At 45.6% G+C, this 25,586-nt stretch overlaps 1 protein-coding gene across 1 annotated transcript in view; it reads right to left on the reverse strand.

Annotated features, from left to right (window-relative positions):
- Nucleotides 1–24,560, reverse strand: part of LOC139334892 (nuclear receptor coactivator 3-like) — a 61,466-nt gene extending 36,906 nt beyond the window's left edge. The window contains exon 1 of the mRNA XM_070968140.1: nucleotides 24,480–24,560. The gene's annotated coding sequence lies outside the window, so the exon portion shown is untranslated. The remainder of the gene's footprint in view (nucleotides 1–24,479) is intronic.
- Between the last annotated feature and the right edge of the window lie 1,026 nt (nucleotides 24,561–25,586).

Raw genomic sequence — 25,586 nt, forward strand, 5'->3', positions numbered from 1 at the left:
GGAGAGGAGGGAGTGAGCGAGAGAGAGAGGGAGGTAGATGCACAAACACACACTGCAGATTCAGCTGCACACACGTGGATGGGACACGCACACACAAACATGCACGCACACACACTCCTGGCGGAGCATCTAAATCACATTAGCTGCCTGCCTGACATCCATCACTCCCACAGACAAAAGCACATGCCGGAGAGGCAGGGAAACTGCATGGCAACATGCATAACCACCCACAAACACACTCGGTCACAGAGCAGCCGACACACCTTGAAACCAGATGACAGCGTGCAGGAGAAAGCAGTCCCTCCTCACACACAATATTCCCCAATCAGAAATCAACTTGCATTCACTCGCACGCACATCACTGTCAGCACACATCAACCGTGCGTTCGGGGATCGGCTCGTTCGCCTCTGTGCTCTGCTGCTGCCGCTGTGCGCACGGCGAACTTGCATTAGCATCAGAGAAAATCAACAATTCCATGATATCACAATGGAAAGAAGAAGAAAAAACATACCATGGCTGCTTTAAATATTTAAAGCGGAAGGAGCTAAGCAGGGGCAGAGCGGCATCTTGAGAAATCTTTGTTTTTCTGTCGGTATCAATCTTCTTTCCAATTAGAGGGGGATGGGGCCCTTATCTCACTGTGTGTTTGCTTTTGTGTGCTTGTGTGTGCGCAGACCCACATGTTTGTCGGGGGTGTCTCTTATCTTGAAGATGGTGCGGATGCATGTCAGTGGGGGGGGCTCCTTACCTAATGGGATGCATGGTGAATGTGTGTTTGCATGTGTGTGTTTTATCTAATGGGCTGTCTCTGGAGTGACATAATTGGCCGGTGAGGTGTTAAAGATGGAGCGAAGACAAAGTTTTTGGGAGGCAGGATGAACTTGACATGTGCTCTATACATCATGAGACCATATGGTGCCCACTGTGCGGCAGGAGCAGCGCCTCATCCACTCGTCCGTCGAGTCTCTCGGCTCCCACTGTTCTCCCCCCTCCCTCCCTCTCTTTCTTTCTTCAGCTCTGTCTGGTTAACTCAATAACATCCACAGCCTCCTCTCTTAACTCACTGCCTTTTTTTTATTCTACTGGCAGGCAAGGAAAAAAAAAGAAAATTCAGCAGCCTCCTCTCTCCTCCTGCTTCCTCTCATCCTAGACGACCGGCTCCGGCGCTCGTCTCCTCCAAACCTTTCCCCTGCTAGATGCTGCGCACTCATCGCGGAGCTTAATCCGAACCAAAAAGGATTACTTCAATCGCATTAAAATCTGAAAACTGACGGCCCCTCTGTATGCGCCATCTCGTTGATGACAGGCATCGAGACTGTGTTTACACATGCACGTGTGCAGCACAAGCGATGAAAGACTAACACTACCTCTACATCCTGATGAGACTGTAGGGGTGTCCCAAGCAAGTTCTAAATAACAGCCGTCAAATACTAAATCTGACCTTATTTTTCAAGAGCGACTTGATGCAAATACTGAAAACTCCTGTGAAGTCAAAATCGATGTTTAAGTGTTTTAATCACACATATTTTACACTGTGCATCACCTATATGTAAGCCTGTGGGCCAACAATAGTAAAAGGTTGTTTTGTAGGTATTATTGATGGTATTTCTGAGTTTGCTCTAAGCCAAAAAAAATGTTGATGACTCATCGTGGACTTGGGGGCGTATGCTAGTTTTGTGTCCAATGAAACGCTTGCTGGATTTTTATGATGCCGTCATGGATGTACAAAGAGAAGGATGCTGCCAGAGCAAAATGTTTCTGGGGGCTGGGGCATCAAGGATTACCGTACAAAAACACAAATTATTTGACTGATTTGGGTAAAACTGGATGATGTTTTATGGGGGAAATAATTTCTGATTTTCCCTCTGATGTCCTCCAGCTGTTCCAACTCCAGACAAACAGCTTTACTCATTGCTAAAGTAACTGCTAAGTTCTGCTAAGTGTAGCTGCCATTAACTAGTTAGCTTGGTTAGCCGTGAAGCTCACGGTCACATTACCTGGAACCAAACCCGGAAATAAACCACCGCTAGTCCGCTAACAGAACGAATGTTAGCTGCATGGTGGGAGAGCGTAAAGCACATTCAATGCCATTGGCTACTGTACCAATCAATATCTGTGACATGTTCCTGCCTGCTTTAACAGGAAATGCATAAACATATGGAAGCAAATATGCCTGGGATTTGAAGGTCCTGGTTCAAAAATATCAAGTTGATAAGACAAATAAAAGTTTGACTGAAAGGAAACGACTCCTGAAATTGAAACTGCCGCCTGAATGTTTTGCACACTGAGCTTCACTAACGATATTTAGCATCCCAGCTCGTCGAATTCACACATTCTCCACGTACAGAGCCATTAAAATATGCCTGGATCAGACTCCGATACTCAGGATTAGCTGGAGGACATCTCTGCTCGATTGTCTACTTGTGAACAGCAACAACAATTACAGCAGACAGTACTCCAGCACACTGTGCAGATCACAAATTGCTACTGGCTGAATGCAGCTGCGAGCCCGCGTGTCTGCGTGCATGCACGCGGCATCAAAGCGGCGAGCGAGAGGGCTGCTCTTTTAGTTGGCTCATGAAATCATTTAAAGTCGGCCCACTCCACACACACACACACACACACACACACACACACACACACACACACACACACACATAAACACCCCCCCCCCCCAAGTCGTTTGATGTGTAATGAGAGAAACCATTAGCAGTAAAAATGGGCTCTCCCCACCCAGCAGATCTTAGTCAGAGCCACAGTTACATGTCTATTTATACTTTCGCTCCTCTTTAGATTTTCTTCTTCTCTAACGGGGAGCAGTTTGTGCTGCACAGTCGAGGAGGCTGCATTCCTCCTGCGCTCCTCTCCCCGTGTCGTCTTCTTCTACTGCTTCTCTCCCTGTGTCTCTATTCCCATCCCCCCTCTATGGCTGTCTCCTCCCTCTCCATACCCTTCCCCCAGCTCTTTCCTGCTCTGCCCCCCCCCCCACCCACCCCTCCCACCCACCCTCATCAGGCTATATGCAGCAAGGCACAAATTCATCGGGGGGAAGAGAGAGAGCGAAGGAGAGCAGGAGATGGGAGGGGGGCTCTGAAATGGAGAGATGGTTTGGACTGAAAGAGAGCAAAACAGGAGCGAATGACAGACTAACGGGACTGAAAGGAGAAGGAAGGGACGGGCCAGATAGAAAGAGACAGAGAGAGAGTGAGAGACAGAGGGGAAAGGATGAGGGAGGGGTGGGTCGCTGGGAGAGGAGTGAGGAGGAGGAGGAGGAGGAGGAGGGAGAAGCTCGCTCTCGCTACAGCGATGGGCGTTCCTCTCCCGGTTCCTGCGAGGTCAAAAGTTTACCGTGGTTTTAATTTCACCTTTCCACAGCCAATCAGAACGCGTCTCCGGCTGCTGGGGGAACTTTGACCCACTCGGAGAATCTGACTGTAAAGATCTGAAGCTCGACTCTGCTTCTCCACCAACTCTCTTGTTTTTTCCACTTTCTGCTTTTGTTTTTTTTTTTAATTCCCACCTTTTTCAAGTAGACACCCCCCCCCCCCCATTTCTCCCCCAGCATGTTTATTTGTCCTTGATCACAGAGGACAAAAAAAAAAAAAACCCAGTGGTTGTTGATCTAAGGGGATCGTGAGAAGGGGGTGGGTGGGTGGGGGGAATAGGAGGCTTTATTGTTTTTTCGTTTTGCATTTCAGTACTTTTCCTCTGCCTTCCGAAACAGATGCCACCTAGGCGGCGTGTGGGTCGAAAAAACCTCAAGATCAACAGGATGAACAATGCACGCCACAGCACGGACACGCGGGAGTCCACAGTCCACGTTAACGCCACCTGATCAAAACAACACACACATAAATACTCACAGACCAACTGCGGAGACACACCCCGCATGCTGCCAGTGTGCTGAATGGTGAGTGTATGAGCACCACTGTGTGTGTGTATGTGTGTGCGTGCGCTGGCATGTGAGTGTGTGTCTATGAAGGGGGAGGAGGCTGCAGTTAGATCATAGCATCAGAGAGGGGAGGGGCGGCTCTGCAAATAGAGCGAGCAGAGTCGGCATGGCTGGCGACGGTAATGGCTTCAAGCCTCTTGTAAGGAGACTAGGCTGGGTATCTGTGCGTATGTGTGTGTGTGTTTCAATAGCCTCTTCATCACTGTCTGAGTGTGCATGTGCGTGTTTGATTAATTAACAACCTCGGTCACTGAAGAAGCTCCCTGTTGTTCTATTCTCCCCACATCAACTGCACAATTGCCCCCACCCTCCTCCTCCATCCACCTGACTGCGATAATAAGGCGCACGCAGGCGCACACACACACGCGAACACACATCCTCACGAGAGCAGCAGGCTGTGAATATCACGAGTGTGCGCAGATGAAGTGTGGACAGAGCAGACTCCGACACCCGACGAGATGTATAGACATCCTCCACCTGTAGCCGGCTCTCTCTCTACAGCTGCTGTGAAGCTGCTCCATCCAGCTCTCCACCCAGCAAATACAACACGTCCGGTACGATCAGCTGGAGGTGAAGGACGGGTGCGGTGATGTTTTAGAGATTTCTCGAAATGTCAAAAAAATCCCATTCAAACAACAATGAATGCATCCGAAGCCTGGAGTGTCTTATTCCACTGTGACTTCCACTGCTGTCTAAAAATGATTAAAAAACCTGCATTGAGTGACATGTTTCATGACGTACACAAACACTAGTTTATTTTCAGTCACCGTACCACTGCTATAAAAACTAAGTAAAGCAACAAATCCACAGCTTAAAATAGTCCCAACAATTACTCCCGTATGAGTGATGCTTGCTAAAGCTGCAGATTAAAATCATCCAAACTTCTCATCCTTCCTTCCTTCCTTCCTTCCTTCCTTCCTTCCTTCCTTCCTTCCTTCCTTCCTTCCTTCCCAACTAGATCTTCTCTCCAGACACCATCATCATTACTGGATGCTGTAACTGAAATGAGTTAATCATTTGCAAATCATCAGAGTTCAAGGCGACGTCTTGACTTGCTCGTTTTGTCTATCCAAAGTGTTCCATCGAGCGCTACGTTTCTGCCGGTGGCCGTCAAACGTTTTAACTTGTCCCCGCTCTGTCACAGTGTGGACAGGGGATGTCAACGGTTAGCTGCTAGCTGAGAAGAACAAGGATGAGCTAAATGACAAGCTAGCTCTGACCGCCGACTGCTGGACCGCTCTCACAAACGAAAGCTAAATCACAACCACCTGTCACGAGAGCGATATATCAGCTGTTTCAGGTTAAACAAAGAGGATGTTACTCTGTCACAATAAGGTCTATCCCTGTGAGGACAATCCTCATAATGTTGTCTGATACTTAGAATAACAACTTGGAAAACACTTTAAGTGGATGTACGTTAACGGTGAGTAAATGAGGGACTACACTGCAGGCTGTTTTGTGGCTGCTCGCTGCAGCGCTCTTGCTTAATGCTGGACTAATTTCAATAACTGCAGTCTCCATTGGTCACTTGGACACAAAAATATGGGAAATTGGGTCCTTTAACACAGATAATGTTTGAACGGACATTGAAGTCTTTCAGGACTTGCAGTCCAGTGTCGCCTCAGCTCAGAATGAACTGGTTAGTTACGGGTTAATGGGAGTTGTTGCATTGAAAGCAGAATTAAACAAAACTGATGTGGACATGGTGGACTGGGAGGATGCTGAGGTCAAACTGGACTCAAACTGGACTTACAATAACATCAATGCAATACATTTTTTTCTCATTTCTAACCTTCATTCATTACATCCATTTTGCACGCCTTGCAGCAGTTTGTACGCTGTATGCAGGCACATGTTTTCCTCCATCAATGATTTACTGTAAATCAGAATTATTCTAGATGGAAAGAATGAATGAATGAATTAATTCTTTCAGCAATCCTACAAAGACTTCAAATCCCTTTTGTAGATGATGGTGTCCTTTACAAAGAGCTGTATCCCAGGTGAAAAGAGGAAACAGGAAAGACGGAAAAATCTTATAATACTCTACACAAGACAGAACAGACAGGCCAACAGACTGAATTCTAGGCGGCATCCTAGTTTTTCTCGTAGATTGTCATGAAAAGACATTTCACTCAGTATTTGCAGTGAGTCCAAGAACTCAAACCTTTCAAACTATCCTACGATGACGCAAACTTTGCCAGAAAGTCTTTGGATAAAAATACGGCCGACAGCCAACCAGCAAGTAGAGAACCATCTCTTCGCTGAGATTTTTCCACAACCACCAGCCATTAAAACACCTTCAGTGTCCCAAAGCAACCAGCTCACCTTCCATCTCATCCGCCTCATCCTCCAGTTCTCAGCCTCTACGGAGGAGCAAAATATTGGTTTGTTAGATTTAATGAACGCGAGACTCTCTAAACATGGAATTTAAGAAGCCCAGGGTGAGCACGAGCCCTCTAACCTGACTAAGCTGCGATAGTAAAATGGTCTGCAACACCTTGCCTGAGGGAGAGAGGCCCCGGTGTTACCCCAGGGTTTAAGGTTACACAGTAAATGGACTGTTTGAAAAACACTTGAAATTTAACAATGTCAAGTGCATTGCCCATTCTTCTGCTGCTTCAAATCCCCCAACCCCCCTGTGGCACTAAAACCAAAAACCTCTTCTCTCCTCCCTGCCGTCTTTCTCTCCTCCTCTCTTTTGTGCAGGGGAAGCAAATGGAAACTGTGAAGCAGAGCAAAGCTTGTGGAAAAATCAGCATTGCTGTGTCCCTAACCCTTGACCAGGACCTCGGTTTGTTTTGTTGGTAAATACAAACTGAAAAAGAGCTCAAAAACAAACAGGCGCTGCACAGTGTTTGCCATAGCATCGTAATCACACAGCAACAAGTCGCCCGACCCTCCTCTGCGCTCCTCCAGCCACATTTCTCTTCCTTTGTGCAGCTGAAGAGTGTCAGGACAAAGGTTAAAGGCAGAGCCGGCACAAATTAGCCCTGACTGGTTCAGAGTTGAATATACGTGTGTGTTTGGAGGCAACGTGGTGTTAAAGTGAAACGTCAGCACACATGGTGATGACAAACAGCACGCCGGCTTTGTGACCAGTCTGCTGCTTCACTAAGCAAAGTCTCCGAAGAGCCAGACGGTTCTCTGAAACTCAAGGTGAGCCTCATCCTGCCAAGACGCCTTATCCTGCCATAGAAACTGGCAGGATTATAAACTGTGAACTACACGTGAGTTCCTGTGCGGCAGCAAGAAGTCTTCAATCAAAACAGGACAAAGACAATATCATATAACTTATTTGGACTCCAGTCCTATTCAGAATGTTTGAAACTGACAAAAGTGCTAAAAACGTCCTTCAATGCTTGAAACAAACTGGTTTGTGCAAAGTTTCATCCGACCATGTCTAAAGGCCAAAGTGTTTACATTCATCCTGAAAAGCTCGACCTCACAGACGACAGAGAGGCAATAAAGTGAACAACCTCGATTCCAAAACAGGTGGAGCAATCACTTGTAGATGAACTGTAAAACTGTTCCTGAGCTCATGTAGTAACATCCTTTATACAGTCATGTGTTCACAAAGTGGTGAACCTTGCTCCATCCTCGCTTGTGAACGACTGAGCCTTTCCAGCATGCCCCTTTCATACCCAATCATGACACTATCACCTGTTACCAATCAACCTGTTTACCTGTGGAATGATCCAAACAGGTGTTTTTGGTGCTCCTGTCCCGACTTGTTTGAAACGTGTTGCTGCAGAATAAGCAAATTCAGAATAAGCAGATATTTACAATGAAGCTGATGAGGTCAAACTAAATGTATTGCCTTTGTGCTGTTTTCAATTGATTATATATCAAAGTGATCAGCAAGGTGTCACATTCTGTTTCATTTATGTTTTTTCAGTGTCCCAACTTCTTTGAATCGCGGTTACACAAACAGGAGTAACGGCACGCACGGACAGTTTCTCCTCAAAGGAATTCGTGATGTTTGCACTCATTTTTAGAGACGAAGAGTGAGGGGAATTAAAAAGAGAGCTTGAGAGGGAGGTTCATTGCTCTCACACCTCCACACACCTGGCCAATTCATGCGTGAAGTGGGTGCGCTTGCTGGAGAGTCTGTTTCGAGAAGTTACATAAATTTCTGGGCGCAGCCGAAAGCAGTTCTGACATCAGAGGTGTGTGTGTGTGTGCGTGTATGTGCGTGCGTGCACTTCATTTCGAAGCATGCCAAGTCCTTTAGCCCTCTCTTAGCTTCCTTAGCACGGCAGCTAATTCAACACTTCCTATGAAAGCTGGCAAAATAAAAAAGAAAATGAGGGTTGAGGATCAGAAAACAGTGAAGCTGTCGGTCTGACCAAAGTCGACACACGCGGATAAAAAAGTGCCTCAAAGGTATTTTTATCACTAGCTATGAAACGATTAAGACCCATTGAAATGCTTTTCAAGTGAAGTGTGCATCGCTTTCACCTGTCATCTTTGTCAAAGGTGGGGCCTTCCGCACTTTCGTTTGTTGATTTTATTCTGGTTTTGGCCCTTTTCTGTCCCTCTTTGTTGCACTGTCTATGAAAATGATGTCATTTAAATGCTTACTTTGCAATCACTTGACACGATACGAAGCTGGATTTTTACAACTTAACCCCTCGGACTGGATCGCAGCAAACAAAAATGCAAACTAAAAACCAGTTCAACTAGAAATAAACGCCAGCACACATTCCTGCTTGATTACTTTGTAAAGTGAGCGTGGTAACCGTGACTGTTTACCTCACCAGGGAGGATAAAATTATTTTTCTCTGGACGGCTTCCCAGAATTGTAGCATTCTGTCTAGTCGGTGTTTGGCAGCTGGAAACTGAATCTTTCACTTATATCGTTCCATCTAGATTGCATTTCATCTACTACTACTGCTACTTTGGGTCTGAAAGCCCACCGAGCACCTGAGCACACCTGGCCAGTTGCTGTGGGCGCAGCCTTCCAGACAGAGCGCACCGGTCAGATCATGTGAAAGACTTTACAGTGGGCACAACACTTTGTTTCTTGCTGAACACCGCTGACCAGGGCTAAAGGTCGAACGAGAGGTGTCCTCCAGGTAAATTATTAATGACTTGTTTTCTTCTCCTCCCTGCACCTCTGCTCCATCTCCTCTCCCCTTTCTCTCGCTTTGATTGTTGTTTTCTCACTCTGCCTCCCTCTCATCCCGTCATCTCCACCTTCCCTCTTCCCTCCACCCTCTCCCTGTTCTCCCTCCCTCCTTGTCTCTGTGTAAGTCTGGTGTGGAGATTGGTGTTATTTTTAGCCGTGGTGAGATAGGGAGAGGGATCGTGCTGGGCTAACACGTCCTCTCCACAAGGCCTTTACGCGAGGCCTGTCACCGACGTGTGAGAGAGAAGCGGTTTGCAGCTAACGCGTGTGTTTCCACCGTGCATGTGTGTTTACTGTAGTATCACATAAACATTACTAAGCTGCTTTCACTGGGGCGGCAGAAAAGTGCCTGTGATAACAGGCTAGTTAAAGGTTCGGTCCGTGAGGCAAGAGGGAGAAAGGGCAGTGCCATCACCACAACTCAGAACAGGACAAAAACCTTAATTCACTTTGATAATATTAGAAATCTGTAAAAAAAAAAAAACAGGCCAAATCATAAAATTCTGACATTTCTTTGTGGCTGCAACTGAGACAGTGAGGATATGTTGAGGTCAGGATTTGGCCGGTTCGACAAGGCCTTTCCAGCGGGGCTAGGATAAAAAGTTGTTTATGCCTTTTCTTTTATCTCCTGCTTTACATTTTCAAGATCGTCAGCCTCGTCTTTCATGTATGTAATTTGCTTTTCTGTATTATCTATGCAGCAGCATGTGGATACCTCAGCCGAGCCCCCCAGACGAGCTGGGCCAAAATTTTAGAAATGTTCAGGTTCAGGTCAGATTGGCTGGGCTAGCCTTCCAGACATGGTGCCTTCAAGCTCTTTTAGTCAAAATATAGAGCGAAAATAACCAAAAATGAAGGACCTACTGTCTGTGCTGAGCTACATCCTGTTTTATATGGGCTTGTTATTTACGTGACAACGCCTGAATGCAACATGAAGGCTACCGGTTACCTTTCAGGTGAGAAATACTCATGTGGCCCAGCTAAAGATGGAAGACACCAAACAAAATTTGCCGTCTGGGAGGCTTAAAACAACTGAACACCGTGCATGAAATTCAACAGTATGGAGGCATTTACTCATCATGCAGATAACAAGGAAGCAGTTGCTGATGTAAAATGTGGCATGTGTGGGACTGATGAGATATGACAGCAAGAATGAAAACATGTGGACAGAGGGAGCAGGATGCCGGCTGCTGCAGGCGGTTTGCAGACTACTGTTACTGGTTTCAGTGCTGCCTCCTCAAAGCAAAGATCATTGAGAGCTGCACCGAGTTCATGAGGATGAAGGCTCGACAGCCATCAATGGTAAGACTCAAGTTTTAGTATATTTAGAACTGCTGCTGATGATATTGTGTAACATGCATGTGTTAAAAAACAGTAGTTACTGCCCGGATGTAGCTGCAGGTGTAGCCACAGGTATACAGGAACATATGAACTAGAGGCCAAGCTGTTACCATGGTAACAATCTTGGCCAGCTTTACTTAAATGGACGTTGACGTCTATGTGTCTTAACAAGTCGTCTTTTGCATTCATTTTATCATTGAAGGTTTGAGTCTGCCACGCATCAGTCGGGGTGAATTTAGTCAGCATTCAATGATTAATATACCTGGAATTTATATTAGCAGAAAAATGGCACAATTGGCTTTTAAGTGTCATTGAGGAAGACATTAAATCCAGCTAAAGGGGGACTGATTTGAGGGGGGACTAATGTTTGACCTGAGGGGGCGATGGAGGGTCGTGAAGAGAATCTAGGCTTTATATTAAAAGTGTATCAACAAAAGCAAATATATTTACAGATAAAAACAAATTAGACAAACCAGAGAAGTTGTTTCATTTGGATTTTAAACACATGAACGTGTGAGATCTGATTGCATGTGCGCCCTCCTTTAGTTTCCTCAGCAGTACGAATTACAGCTACGATCAGATGCTAAAATGCTAGCAGTGTAAAAACCCACAGAGGAGAGTGGAGCTGCTGCCTTGCTCAGGTGCACTGTGTCACGATGACACAGCATTTTCAGACCACCTCACCTCTTCAATATGCTGTGCTTCAAAACAGGATATTGGACTGGAACAGAGGGATCATTAAAAATAAAACTAATCTCATCAACAGCAAAGTGAATATCTGCTGGTTATATTTGACCTTTGACTTTACTGATAGGCTTAAACAGGGCTGATTTGATTTAACTGAATGTATGTTATGACAAAAGAAAGAAGCTAACAGGGTAAAAAAAAATCAAATTTTCCATCCACATCTGCCCTCCTGTTACTCCACAGTTATCAGTTCAAACGGATGCACCCACACACATATTTGTCCAGGCAGATTTTCACTGTGGACTAAGTCATGTAGCAAACAGCTGGGAGGAAAAAGCAGCCCCCCCCCCCAGCACACTGCACTCGAATTAAGCAGTGATGTCAACAGTCTGTCAGTCAGTCGTCCATTAGTCGGGCTTGATCGGCTCGGTAAACATCACCAGCAGCCTTCGAGATCCTCGGGCAAGCCGAGGCTGTTCTCCTGATGGTTACCTGAGTGGGCAGCCGAGTCCAACAGGAGATGATATTTCATCCAGGGCATCACGTCTAACTGAGACACAGGAACATGCACGTATGCACACCGAGAGGAAGGAGGCGAGGGGAACCTTAACACAAGCGAAGTCTTCTTTTGGGGTAAAGTCTGATTTTACTGGACATCACCCGAAAAATACACAAACAACGGTTATAAAAAGCCTCTAGAGGAGGAACACAAGGAGAACTGGAATCTTTGTCTCACATTGCATCAAATCAATATTTAAATTTTGGCCCCTTTTCCTCTAAAGAGAGCATGTGGATGTCACTGCGTGTTTACTACGACTCAGGACTAACAGATTCATTGTGAGGGAGGGAGGCGGTAAAAGAAAATGAGAGAGGAAAAGCTGATTCAACCAAAGACGCTCCCTCCCCTCGGCCTGAGCTGAGGCCGACGCACCGAGGTCTTCTTTCCACTTCCCGGCTTGGCAGAAACAGATGGGTGAAGGTAGTAACTCTGCTTAGTCCCCGTCCACGGCAGAATGTGAAATTCAGCAGTTTGCCTGAAGCCTGAGCCTGCGTCTTGTCTGCGTGTCATGTGCATGCTTTTCGAAATCTCCTGAGTCATATGTTTCACCAAGCAATCCAAACATCTCTTACACAACTGCTTCATGGAGTTCAAGGCACTGATATCACCTCCTGAGCCAAAACGGGATCAGTCAATGGAGGGTTGCGGGGTTACATGCCAGTAAGTGCTGCAAAGAAAAATGCGTATGAGCCTCACCAAATTAAAATGAGATGGAGCACGGGGAGGAAAGCAGAACTGTGAAGAGAATCTACATATTGAGTTTCATACTTTGCTAAATGGATGAGAATGAACAAATTAGATCATTGCTAAAAATTAATGTATTTAGTAATGTTCGTATTAAAGGCACTCCACTCAAACTGTCCTGCCAAATGACTTGGTGTTAAATGAGATAATTTACTGTCTTGGTCTGATCAGACTGGTCACATTGTCTGCAGGATGGGACGGGAAATGTTCTGCTCTCTGCATATTCTCCATCTTCTGTTGTGATCAGCATTGTTCTGCCACACCTGCAGTGCCTGCTCAGTCATTTGGTCAAGTGCTGCTGAGAAACACCTTAAAAAAAAGAAAAGCACCTCTGATTGCACAGAGCAGAGCAGCCAGATAAGTTCTTTCTTGTTCTTTCCATGCTAATGTGTCTAAGATGCATAAATCATGGCTAACTGTGGAGGCTGCTAATGAGGATCCGAATAACAAATAAAGAATAAAGCAGTGATGAACGCTGTTAGTGCTGATGCAGGGTGCTGTTGTGTACAGTGTGTTGCAACTGAGCTTGACAGGAGGTACGGATAAACAAACCAGCACTGTGACCTCGGAGGGGAGGCGGAGGGGCGGCCAATCAGACGAAGCCCGCTTGGCCGGCCCGCTGCTCCACGCCAAGGTGACGAGGCGGGGGTAGCAGACCTTGGAGTGCTCTTCTGCTATCCTGAGATGAGTGATGCTGCTGCTGGTGACGCTGGAGCTGGAGTGATGGAGATGGCGGTGTGTGTATATGAGCACGTGTGTGTGGTGGGGGTAGTGTGATATAGGAGGTGTGGTGGTGGAGGGGAAGGCAGGACGGGAGTGAATTAAGTTGAGGAGGTGGTCACGTAACAGGCGGGTTCAGGCAGAGTTGAAGCCACTTGCTTGCTGCGCTGCAGCTGGTAACATTTACCTCAACTCCTACCCCATAAATGTTTGTATGAGTGAGTGTGTGTGTGTGTGTGTGTGTGTGTGCACGGGCACGTAAAGGAGCTCTAAAACACATAAAGTAGGCCTGACTTTTTACAATGGAAAATAAGTTAAAAAACAGAACTCCCATTCTTTAACACACACACCCCTCCGAGAACCCCTTTAATAAGCATCCATTACCTTACAGCAAGAAGAAACGTGAAACTAACCCCTCCTCCCCCTAAAACCCAGCTCCCCTCTGCTTGGGGCTCACTTAAAGGTGACAAATTGTGTTTTTCTAACTCTCTCTTAAACAATGATGCACAAACACACACGCTTGCCCTGAACCATCACGTCACCGACCGCAGAAAGCGACGCGATTCGTCACTGCTCTCCCAGAAAACTGTGACTCTGTGTGTTAGTGAAAATCCTGCTGAACTCTGCGTGCACCCTGCAGAGAGGTAAAAGACAAAAACAGAAGCAGAAGAAGAAAACCACCCTCCATATTAGGCACCACCACATGTTGTCTTTACAGGATTTTGTGGCACATTCAGAAATAGGTGGGAAAGTGCTTATCTGTGACTTGCTGACAGCAGTTTTCTGCTATTGCAGTAGCGGTTCACTACATGTTAAGGGAAGTTCTTAAGGCCTCTACACAGTGCGATCTCTGATACTCCCAGATAAAAGTCGAGGAGGTAAAGTCGTCCATCATCAATCTGAAACAATGGCCTGATTTGGAGCTGCAAAATTCTCAATGTCCAAAATTTTGATCTCTCAATGTCACTGCTGCTACGATGCACGCATACGAAGCAGCCAATAGGATGTGGCACGAAAGTATGCAGAATTAACTGGCCAATCTCAAGAGACCAGAAGATCTGCCATCAAACATCAGCATGGTGTTCAACAGCTTGTGAGGTGAGTTTTTTCCTCACACATCCCCGCCTAGAAAATGACTGACGGAGCCATTACAGTGTACTGTTACACTTGTACAAACATTCCAGTGTTGTGATGTTCTTCTTTGATTAATTACGGCAAATTGAGCGCACGGTGTGATCGATCAATCATTGCCACTTCGGCTCAATTAGAGCCAGAGTCTCGTGGTGAATGTGGTGATGAGATGACGCCACGTGTCGCCTTTGTTGTGTGATGTTCCACCTCTCCCCTATCCTCTGTCCTCTTAATGTCAACTTCAAACCATTGTTTTCTGTCTGGCAGCAATGTTAGCTGCGCATTCAGCAAAGTCGGCTCAGACATCAGTGCTTCAGCACATCCCAATGCTGTTTATATCACAAGACAAATGTTTATCGCATTTGTATCTGTATTACCACAAACATGGCACATCCCTACTGATGACATAGCTAGCCATGCTAGCAGAGCGGCTTTTGGGATAGAAACGTCTGTCCGTCCACCACTTTGGTTGTAATGTCTCAACAAGCCATGAAATTCTGCACAATGCATTCACGATCCCCTGAAGATGAACCCTACTGACTTCAATGATTGTCCACTTTTCCTCTAGCACCACAATGATGCTGACATTTGTGATTTTGAGTGAAATGTCTCAGCAACTATTGGTTCAGACCCCTAATGTTAGCATGCTAACACGCTAATCTAAGATGAGAAAGCGGTTAACATCATACTTACATCAGCAAGTTAGCACGGCCATCGTGAGCATGTTACGATTAGCATTTAGCTTAAAGCAGCGCTACATCCAACCCAACAGAGCCAATAGCATGGCTGTAAACTCTTTGTTTCTCTGTATTTATCGCACTATGACGTGCCTCACAACTGATGCTTTCTGACACAGACTGAGGCCAAGATTTTATTAGACCCAATTTCGCACAGTGTGACGTGCAATGAACCTGCAAGATTGCTGCCATCACAGAGCGTATTGGGGTCTTTATGGTACAATGTGTGCTGTGCGGAGTCCAGTCAGTGGCAGCAAACATGCAGCAGAGCCCCCCGAGGGGATGCTGCAGCCCTCTGAGGAGAGGAGAGGAGAGGAGAGGAGAGGAGAGGAGAGGAGAGGAGAGGAGAGGAGAGGAGGTGGAAGAAGCCCCAGGTAGCCTCACAGCAATGCACCATTAGAGAAAGAAAAACACAAAGCCAAGCTCTGCTGCTGGCTTCTTCTCCAGCCACTGTATCCCTCACTCTCCCACTGACCAGCTAAATATTTTATCAGCTGGCAAAAGAACCTACAAGCCCCGAGGCCAGAGGTTCTTTTTTTTGTTTGTGTCTTTATTGAAGAATACAGGCGTGTGTGCGTGTGTGTGTGTGTGTCGGGGAGGGGAGGGGAGGGGTGGAGGGAGGGCTGAGTTTGTTCACTGACCACAACGCCGCTGAAGTGCTTTTGATTGGTCACTTTGAAGTAGTTTTTCTGTGTTTCTCTCCCTCTCCGTGTGCATCCTGTGTGCAGCACGCCGCTCGGTTCAGAACTGGATGAACGACCTTGAGCAGGCGCGCAGGGCTGTGTTGCCATGGCAACGAAGCCTCGCGCAACCAGTAACAGCTGGATGCAACAGCACTCCCTGAATTTTAGCGGGAGTCGCCACGTTAATAAAACGACTCTCCACGTCTCCTCCCCCCTCCTCTCCTCCTCGCTCTCTGCCCCCTCCCTCCCTCCTCCTTCATCTCTCACACTCACATTTACTCACACATGGACCCGTTCTAACACAAAAGAAAGCCACGGCTGCACAAAGACAATATGTTGATATTAACACATAAACTTATATCATTATCAGGTCCTGGGAACCAGCTGATTGCAAAAGAAGCACCACGGAGAGGACAAAGACCGAGGTGGACAAGACCAGAGGAGGAGGAAAAAAGACGGAAATCAAGAGTGAAGTGTGAGAAACAAAACACAGAACAGGATGAACGCACCAAGATGGGCACTTGACATTCATCTCACAGAAGAAATAGCTCTCAGAAAAATACAGCAGCGGAGGACATGAGCCGCACTGAGGCATTCTGGGGGAAGAAAGGAAACCGAAACCGACGATACAGTCGACAGTTGTTCTGACGGCGGGCTCATCCCTCTCTGCCAGCTCCTCATCAGCTCATCCCTCCGACTCTGTTTGATATTTAGATATTCCATTGTCCCTGACCAATGTGCTCACCACTTTTCAGCTCCTTAACTTTGCCAAAAACATCTGTATGAACCCAAAATAAAGTGACAAAACAACTGGGATTCCTGACACGTCAAATACGCTGACATAACCAACACGACTCTCAGATCAATTTCCAACCAGTGCAGGGACACGACCTGCGTCTGAGCGGGTCAACGCGTGTTCAGTGACCTGGTTTCACAGCTCGCTCCACATCAGCGCTAAAGGCCTGACGAGCGCAAGACCAGATGAACATTAGTGATCACATTTACCTCAATATACCTCACAGTGTATGCATTTTAGGAATACTCTTCAGAATTAATTCATCTGTCACTTAATTTTGACTTTGACTAAAGCGTCTAAGACGTCAGAGAATGTCAATCATTAGTCTGAGACGGTACCTTCAAATTGCTTGTTTTGTCCGACTGAGAGTCAAAAACCCAAATATATTCGATTTACAATAATATGGAAATGATAAAAGCAGTTAACTTAAGATCTGAAAAGCTGAGACCAGTGAAGGTTTGGATTTTTTTGCTGGAAAAAAATGTCTTAAACAATGAATTGCTAATCAAAATAGTAGTTAATCAATGTTACAAACATGTATTTCCTTTCTCCAGTTGGTTTTCACAAGTTTGGTGTAATTAAAGGACTGTTTGCTGACTGGCTGTTTAAATTCCTGCTTAGACGTCATTGGTCGCTGCAGCTGCCGTCACTTCCTTTACTAAAAATTCTGATGTGAATAAATAATCTTGCTAATAAAGCTGGTAATGGTCAGCTTTAGGTTTGAAGCAGTTTGGCTTTGATGCACAAGAGTGAACACAGGTTTCTTTAATAACTTAACAGTCATCAAGGAATTACAACCGAAATAGTTTAACCATGTTGTGGATACTGGGGTGCCTGGTGGCGACTAAGAACCACCGTTCCCAGTCCGGGAACAGGAAGCCTCTTTAAGTGAACTGAAATGTGAGATTTATTATTATTATTACAGCCATGACCAACAGCACACTGTAAATGGTCAAAGGCGGCTTTTACTGTCCTGGGTCGGTCACAGATCTTACTTTCACACGAGGTCTTTCTTTTGAGAGCTACTATGTCGCACCAAACTATGACTGTGACTTTTCTCTCATGACATGTTTCCCTCTCTATTTCTGCTGATTTCTACAAATAAACCATAAAAATGCAAATCTGTGCCGAAACCGCTTATTTATGCTTTTAGTCATGTTAATAACTGTTTGGCTATCTCTCCGCTAGTGCATCGCTGACAGATGGAAAACGAGTCAATCCCCCAAAGATTTTTAAAATGTTACTTCCTTTGGTAATTATCCTCGAGGTCTTTCACACATAAATTGTGACTTGGGTTTCCCTGGCTGTTGATGAGTTGGTTTTGGGTGTGTTTTGTTTCTCTAACCCTAACCCCGGAGGGAAAGATGATATACATGAGTGAAGCAAAACCAGAAACAAAATACATGTGTTTTTTTTTATCCGGACACAAATAAAAGTGTCACACAGAAAGAAACTGTGTGTAATGTGAAAGGGGTCGCTCGTACTGACGAACCCACAGTTCCTCTCAGCTCTGTGGAGATTTTAGCATCTTTCAACTCATTGTTTTTGTTCCACAGCCAGAACTTTACTTTTGACTCCCTCATCAGTGCCGTTTAAACTAAATGCTCTGATAAACTGGCTGTATGCTACCTGCCCGAACAAAGTTAGTGACTAGCTGGTGAACACTGTGGAGCGTTTAACAGCTAAAGAGCCAGATATTTCCCTCAGGAGTTGGAGGAGACCAAAATCGAGCTAAAAGAAAACTGAATATTTGGTCATAGCTATAAATAAATGCTACTGTGCCTGCTGCACTTTGGGGGGGGGGGGGGGGGGGGGCTTTCTGTGTGGAGTTTGCATGTTCTCTGTGTTCACCTGGGGTATCCTCCATAAAAAACCCCCACTAAAAACATGCAAGAAGATCACCACCTGACCAATGGTGACAAGAAGAAACTGGGTCCCCGGGCACCGCTGTCGGCTGGCTGCCCACCGCTCCTGGTCTGCCGCAGAGGAAGAACTGACCAGGATGTATCAAATGCGGAGGAAATTCACTAAGCATGTCGTGTGTGCAGTCCCCCCCTGCAGCATGTGTGTGTTGTGATTAATAAAAGTATGTCTTCCTCTTCTTCTTCTTCTCTAATGCTGAGCATGTTAGCAGTGTTGCCAAATAAAATCAGTAATCACAAGTTTAAGATGCAATGTTAGCAGTCATTACCACCACTCAGCATAGGAGAAACATAAAAAATGATAAAAGAGGTGCAATTTTTTTCCTCTGCTCTGTAAAAGCTGTTCATTTTATTGATTCCTTTGCACTGTTTCACTGCATCTTCTGAAAGTAATGTCTGTGATGTTGCAGGTGGCATCGAGAAACTGACTTAGAAAGTGACTGAGAAATTATGCGTGGCACCGACATTTCTTCCTGTATCATGTTGACTCATGAAAACACGTCAGCTTCCTGCACAACCGCTGGAGCATTGACACTAACACACACAGCACAGTCATCCACACACACACACACACACACACACACACACACACACACACACACACACACACACACACACACACACACACACACACACACACACACACACACACACACACACACACACACACACACACACACACACACACACACACGCCACCACTGACAATAAGATCAGCACATACAAAGGAATAAACAAAGGAAGTGACATTTTTTCAATATCAGAAATATATTTTTCCAGCTTATCTGAATGTAAAACGCTTACGAGTATACTTACAGGAGGGAGGGAGAGACATTGGGGAGGGGGTATCTATTATAAAAGAATCAACAAGTAATTAAGCTAATCTTCAACACTTACAAAGATAAATGTACATGTCTAATGTTAAATAAATGAAAGCTCAGAGCGTTCAAAAGACACTCTGTGAAGGACTTTCATTGATTGCTAAGCGGAAAGTGGCCTTATGAGCCTTGAAAGCAGCCAAGATGGTTTTTTTTTTTTTTTCTTAACGGGATGTGGGTAGTATTTCTGGTTTCAAACTGTTAGCTGTATGATAAAATAGAGCTCATTTGGGTGTCAAAACAAAAGCCAACACATAAATCCACCGCCTATCTCCAATTCATAATCACAGAAGCAGCAGCAAAACATGTCTATTGATAACATAACAGGCGGGAATGTTGGACTTGTGGTTTCTGGCTAAAGAGGAGAGCCATAAATGTCAAATATTGACTTGACATATGTGAAATCATTGAAGTGACAATTCTGTTTTGGAGTTTTTTGTTTCCCCTTGAAGCTTCTGGAGGACTGACAGACACTGAACCTCCATACTGCTTTGGCATTGACTGAAATGAATCTGTTGTACTGTTCATTAAAAATGTGGTACAGAAAGTTGGTGCGCATTCAGATATATCATCCACTAAATCCCTCCCTTGCAGAGTAATTGTCCAATCAGAGCACAGCAAAGGTAACAGGTCTGTCAAGCTTTGGATTTCACCTCAACACAAACAGCGTACATGAGGCTGTAGGGAGGAGAGGATAAGGCATGTTTATCTGCTCTAACGGAAGCTGTAATTATTAGCATGTCAGGCTAATTAGCTTACTACCTACCAGGTGTTACTTCCAAGGTCAAGGAGCACATCATCAACTAACTACATTAGATTGTGAAGTTGCACATTACGTTGGAAAAATCCCCTTTCAAGACGAGCACATCCACAGTGGAGTTCCCCGCTGTGTGGAAGTGCGAGACGCTGTCAGAGTTTGGGCTGACGTTAGCAGCTCTGTCCTGCTCTTTATTGGATTTGGTGAAGTTCACACTCCAGTAACCACAGCAATGTTAGCCGAGACAGGGTCACGTTTGGCAAACACATCGACTAATTCTCATCCTAGAGGCATTGTAACATTGAAAGTGAAAAAATACTGCTTGAAAACACCAAGAAATGTGTAAACTTTGGACTGAAAACATGGACGTAGTCTCCGTGACGCCCACAGGTATTCTGAAGAGCCACCGTGAAGCTCGGTGACAGAAGTCATCTTGGCGGCCTTACTCCTTACTAATCCAACAATGGGGAAAGAGGTGGAGCGTGGGTGGAGCTGAGGCAGGTTGAATGAAGCCTGGTTGCTGAAACCTAGCAGCTAGCTATCAGTCAGAGCAGCCATGCCCATAACTCTGCATTTAAATGAGTGAGTTATGTAAAAATTCACATCCTTGACAGCTAACAGGGAAATTAGCTATAGTGAACAAAATCCTTTTTTTTGTACCAGGCTGTAAACGTGTTTATTTATGCTGGAAAATTGGGAAAATTTTAATACAGGGATCTAGTCTAGTCTAGTAGCCATTCGAGGAGCTGCAGTTTTGGGCACGTCAGTGCTAGCTTCATGTTTCAGCCACGTGATGTCAACTAAACAGGGTTATGTTTAAACGAAACAGAAGTCTCATCTTTATTCTTTATCATACTTTTAAGACTAACTAGCTCTTCACTGTAACACAAGAATGATGGGTTTGTTTGTCTGAGGCGTACAGCTTTAGTCTCAGGCTTTCAGCATTATTTCATGTGTGTAGCTATCAAAAGCATGTCTTAAACTTATTTATACCTTGATTTTATATCACTTTCGAGCGGGTAACCTTCCCCTGTTGTCACTGTAAACTGTATACATGGTGTTCTAGAATGGAATGCTTGACAGGCGTAGCAACAGTAACTAAGGGGCAGGGCTTGGCAAACAGCCAATTGCAGTCTTGTTTGTAGACTTCATGTCTTGTTTCATAAACACATTCATATTATGTTTAGACCTTTGAAATTTGAGGTATTATTGCATTCTTTTCTCTTAGTTTTATTCTCATTATTCTTTATTGGATATATTTTATGTTTATGTTTCGTGTGTATGTTTAACCTGCTGCTGCAACAAAAGAATTTCCCAAATTGGGATCAATAAAGTAAAGTCTAAGTCTATTTTGTTGATTTTTTTCAAAAGGGTTTTGTAAAGTATTCCTCCAAGCAAGAAATTGGAAAAAGTGTTCTTTTAATGACAGTACCGAAACGCAAATACCATAAAATCAAAGGCATCAAAAGATAAACAGCTCTCGCCATTTGGGACAAACCAAGTGAGGGTATATCAAATCACTCTTAGGGGGTATCCACCGCCGGACTGGAGACGCCAGAGTAAAGGACAAGAGGACAAACATGAGTGATAGAAAAAAAAAAAAGACCCTTCCTCCACAGAGTGAAATCAATGAGAGCTGGTGAAGATTAATTCCTGTTTAACACATCCTGACACATGGGAGAGGGGCCCCCCAAAAACAACAGGACAACAGTTCAGCTCACTACGCTGCAATCGGGGGCGGCAGGGGACAGCGAGAGACATACCACAGAAAGGAGAGAGAGAGAGAGAGAGAGAGAGAGAGAGCAGAAAGAATGTGGTCTGTTTGAGTCTCAAAACTTCCTGATTCCACAAAAGAGGTGAAAAAAAAAAACCTACACAAATGACCGAGCAGAGTCGAGGAGGGCAGAACCAAGATCAACAAAAGACCAGGACAAAAATGTCAGGTAGAATTCCAGCAAGAGGCTCTACCTGGGCCCCTCCCCTTAGCGTACACACCCCTGTCCCTCCTCCACACACACACACACACACACACACACACACACACACACACACACACACACACACACACACACACACACACACACACACACACACACACACACACACACACACACACACACACTGAGCTTCCCATGCTCCCAGGCTGGTGTGCGAGGTCCTCCTCCCTCCCGCTAAGCCTCGTGAGCCCTGCCCCCAGCGCCTGACCCAGTCACCAGCATCCCCTGCTAACCTCTGTCCCCTTTTTCCCCATTCAGCAAACATCATGCATCACTGTCACCCTCCTCCTCCTCGTCCACGCATTCATCCCGCCATCCGCTTAGCGAAGACCCCTCGCGGGCGCCTGCGGGTCCAAGCAGCTTGCCCACACCCCTCCCAGCCCATTCGATTCCTTGTGAGCAGGTTGTAGGCGCGTGTGTGTCCGCAAGTGTGCGGAGACTTAGGCCACGGAGTTGACTGTAAATCTGTCAGGAGAAGGGTGCCGAGGAACGAGGCGAGGGCTGCTCGCCGCCACGCCCCTGCACTTGGGCAACAGACACACAGTCCGGCCCACAGTCCGGCCGTAGAGCTGAAACGATCGGTTGATTGAATGACCGACAGAAAATGAATCGTCAACAATTTTTAGAACTAATAATTTAACCCCTAAACAAGCAGCAGCTGGTTAAATCCTCACTCTTAAGACCTCCATGGACGGACAGCAGGCAGAACAGAGACGCTTTCTGCTGTCAAACGATTCACCTGATATCACTGCGACAACAGACCGGTGAAATAACCAGAACAGGGAAGAAAAACGACCTCGCAGGACATTTCAGTAACACTTTGGTTAATTCTGCCGTTTTCGGTGTGAACCTATCAAAGGAAAACAGGCTCATGACTAATTAGATTGTGACAGAGAAAAGTTACCTCCTTTTTGGGTGTGTGTCATTTTCGGGCTCATGCACAAAGAAGAACATGCTTGTTGATGCCATTCATCAATCAAAAACTCAAACCACTCTCTGGCTGCAGCTTCTCCAATGCCAGTGCATTCAGCTTTTCTCTGACTTGTATCTTCTGAAGTGAATATCTTTGGGTTTTGGACTTTTTGATTATCTTTTAAACAATTTTTTTCACATGTCATGGGCGGAAAATGATGACAGATCAATCAATAATAACAACAGCCATTACTGGCACACTTACGGCCACAACACAAAGCTGCAAACAATCCAACATTGACCTCAGTGTAATTAACTCGACCTGACATCCCTCACCTGTCCACACTGACACGCAAACCATCTGCATCACTTCCATTCAACTACTGTTTACACACACCGAGGAGTGGACTGCTATTATCTAGAGCAAGCAGGTACTGAAGTGCAGCTCTGGTGTCACGCTCAAGGACATGGTGCTCTTCACGTACATACACTCTACACACACACACACACACACACACACACACACACACACACACACACACACACACACACACACAGTGGCTGGCTTCAGGAATCAAACCGTGGACCTTCAGGGTTACAGGACAGTGTTCATGCACAGGGCCACGTTGCTGCCCCCTGCAGATGTACAATGAGACACATTATAGCGGATGAAGCAGATGACAGGGGGGTTATGAAGGAGTCCAAGGAGGAAAAACACGCACGGCGACCGCTCACTCTTTCACCTCACACATTTCTAGGCAACGCATGCCGCATCCAGTGCGCTGACTTGCACATTGGAGACATGCAGCGGAGTCAGTGCACTTTTATCGCTGGGCAGTCGGGACCCGGGCAGGCTGCTTGACTGACAGACAGCCAGCATCGTCTGCCTCTTCCCGCATCGCATGTTCGTAGTGCCGAAACCACTAAAGCACACCAGCAGCCTCCTTCCCAACACGATGCATGTGATACACACACTTGAGCATGTTTGCATGCGCTCGATCAACAAACATTTCGGTCCAAATTCCCTCGTGTTGCGACAGCGTCAGGCTCAGCTGTGCAGACAGTCAGCAGCAAGTGAGAGAATATAGTTAACTATGACCTGGTTTGAGTGTGTTTAGCCGCGAGCATGCGAGTGTGAAGTGCGTGTGCTCTCCCAAAAAAACTTCCCGATGTGCTCGATCTGCTGGAGACACTTCTGTGAGCCACCAGCTTGTGCGTAAACTGGCCAGCTTGCGTGATCAAGTTAAGTTTGATCAAATCTGCCAAACGTTCATTCATTTCGCAGCACGGGCTGACAAACATATACGAGACACCGAGCGTGCACTCCATCACCGCCGCGAACAGGTTAGTAAATCTTTGCTGTCATGTACTAAATGACCATGCACTGTGCCCTCCGCACCGTAACGATGCCAATATTGTGTGAGTGCACCGCCGCTGAGAAGTCAGAACATTTCCGTCCTCTATCGAAATGCAAACCAAATGCAAAGTCGCGTTAAATTAGCTGTCTGTTAGCACACACGCAGCGCGAGCTTACCTTGTGGACGTGTCTCTCTACCGGATCGATAATTTCTTCTTTACACCGTTAACTCTCCGCCATCTTCGGCACTGTTTGTTTAAATGGGAAACACTCCCGAAGCCCAAGAAGCCAGTTCTGTAAGTTGAGGCGTCGCGGGGGCTTCTGGGTAAAGGAGTTCGCTCAAGTGGAGCGCCGCGCTTCCGGCCGCCTCCTCCAACCCGGATACGGACTACAGGCAGACTCCACCACCGCAGGGGGGGAGGTAGAGGCGGTAGAGGAGGTGAGGGGGACGGGCACTGTCTGTCTAGCAGCCTACAGACGGATGTCAGCGACGATACCAGCGCGGAGAGAGATGCCACGGTGTGTATTTTCAGTTAAACTCTGGACGCCAACAAAAGCCACCCGACTTGTTTATTTGAAAGGACCCACGGGTTAAAACAACCGCTGTTTCAACACTTTCTGTGGCGTTTCGCTGAAGGTGATGGCACAGAAGTAGACAGTCTAAACTTGAGAGCAAATCTGAATGTGAAGGTCTTATCCTGACGTATTTATCTGTTTGGATAAATAAAACGACTTTATGTGCCAGTGGGCTGCCCTTTAATGGAGGATGGGTATATTTCTAACACCATACCAGTGTTTTTGCATATTTTAGCCAATTCACTTCAGATTTTACGCTTAGATCACACTAACCATTTTTACTAACATGCTTTCCAGTTTTAGAATATTTGTACTTATCTTCAAATCCAGTTTCAGTTCATTTTCAGTGCATTATCTGCTAGCCTTGCCTTTAAACTTGCTTGAGTAGTGCAATCCATCAAAGTCTACTTTTAGTTTTGACTCAGTGTCAGGATGTATCACACTGCAGAGTATACAAAACAGTCTACGCTTTATTGACACTACTTTGCAAAATTAATGTCACAGTGACAACATTTAATCTGTGCTTTACACAATTTGAACATGTTTCAAGAATCAGCTACTTCATTTTCATACCATACAGAAATTAATAGAAACTAACAGCGACCTAGAAGAGTAGAACAACATCTCAAATTATGCAGAATAAATGTAAAAATGTTCAGAATGGATTTGCAAATGATTTTGAATTAAAATGGGTAAAAATTCTGGTAC

This window comes from Chaetodon trifascialis, chromosome 8, assembly GCF_039877785.1.
Source record: "Chaetodon trifascialis isolate fChaTrf1 chromosome 8, fChaTrf1.hap1, whole genome shotgun sequence".
In the NCBI taxonomy this organism is placed as follows: domain Eukaryota; kingdom Metazoa; phylum Chordata; class Actinopteri; order Chaetodontiformes; family Chaetodontidae; genus Chaetodon; species Chaetodon trifascialis.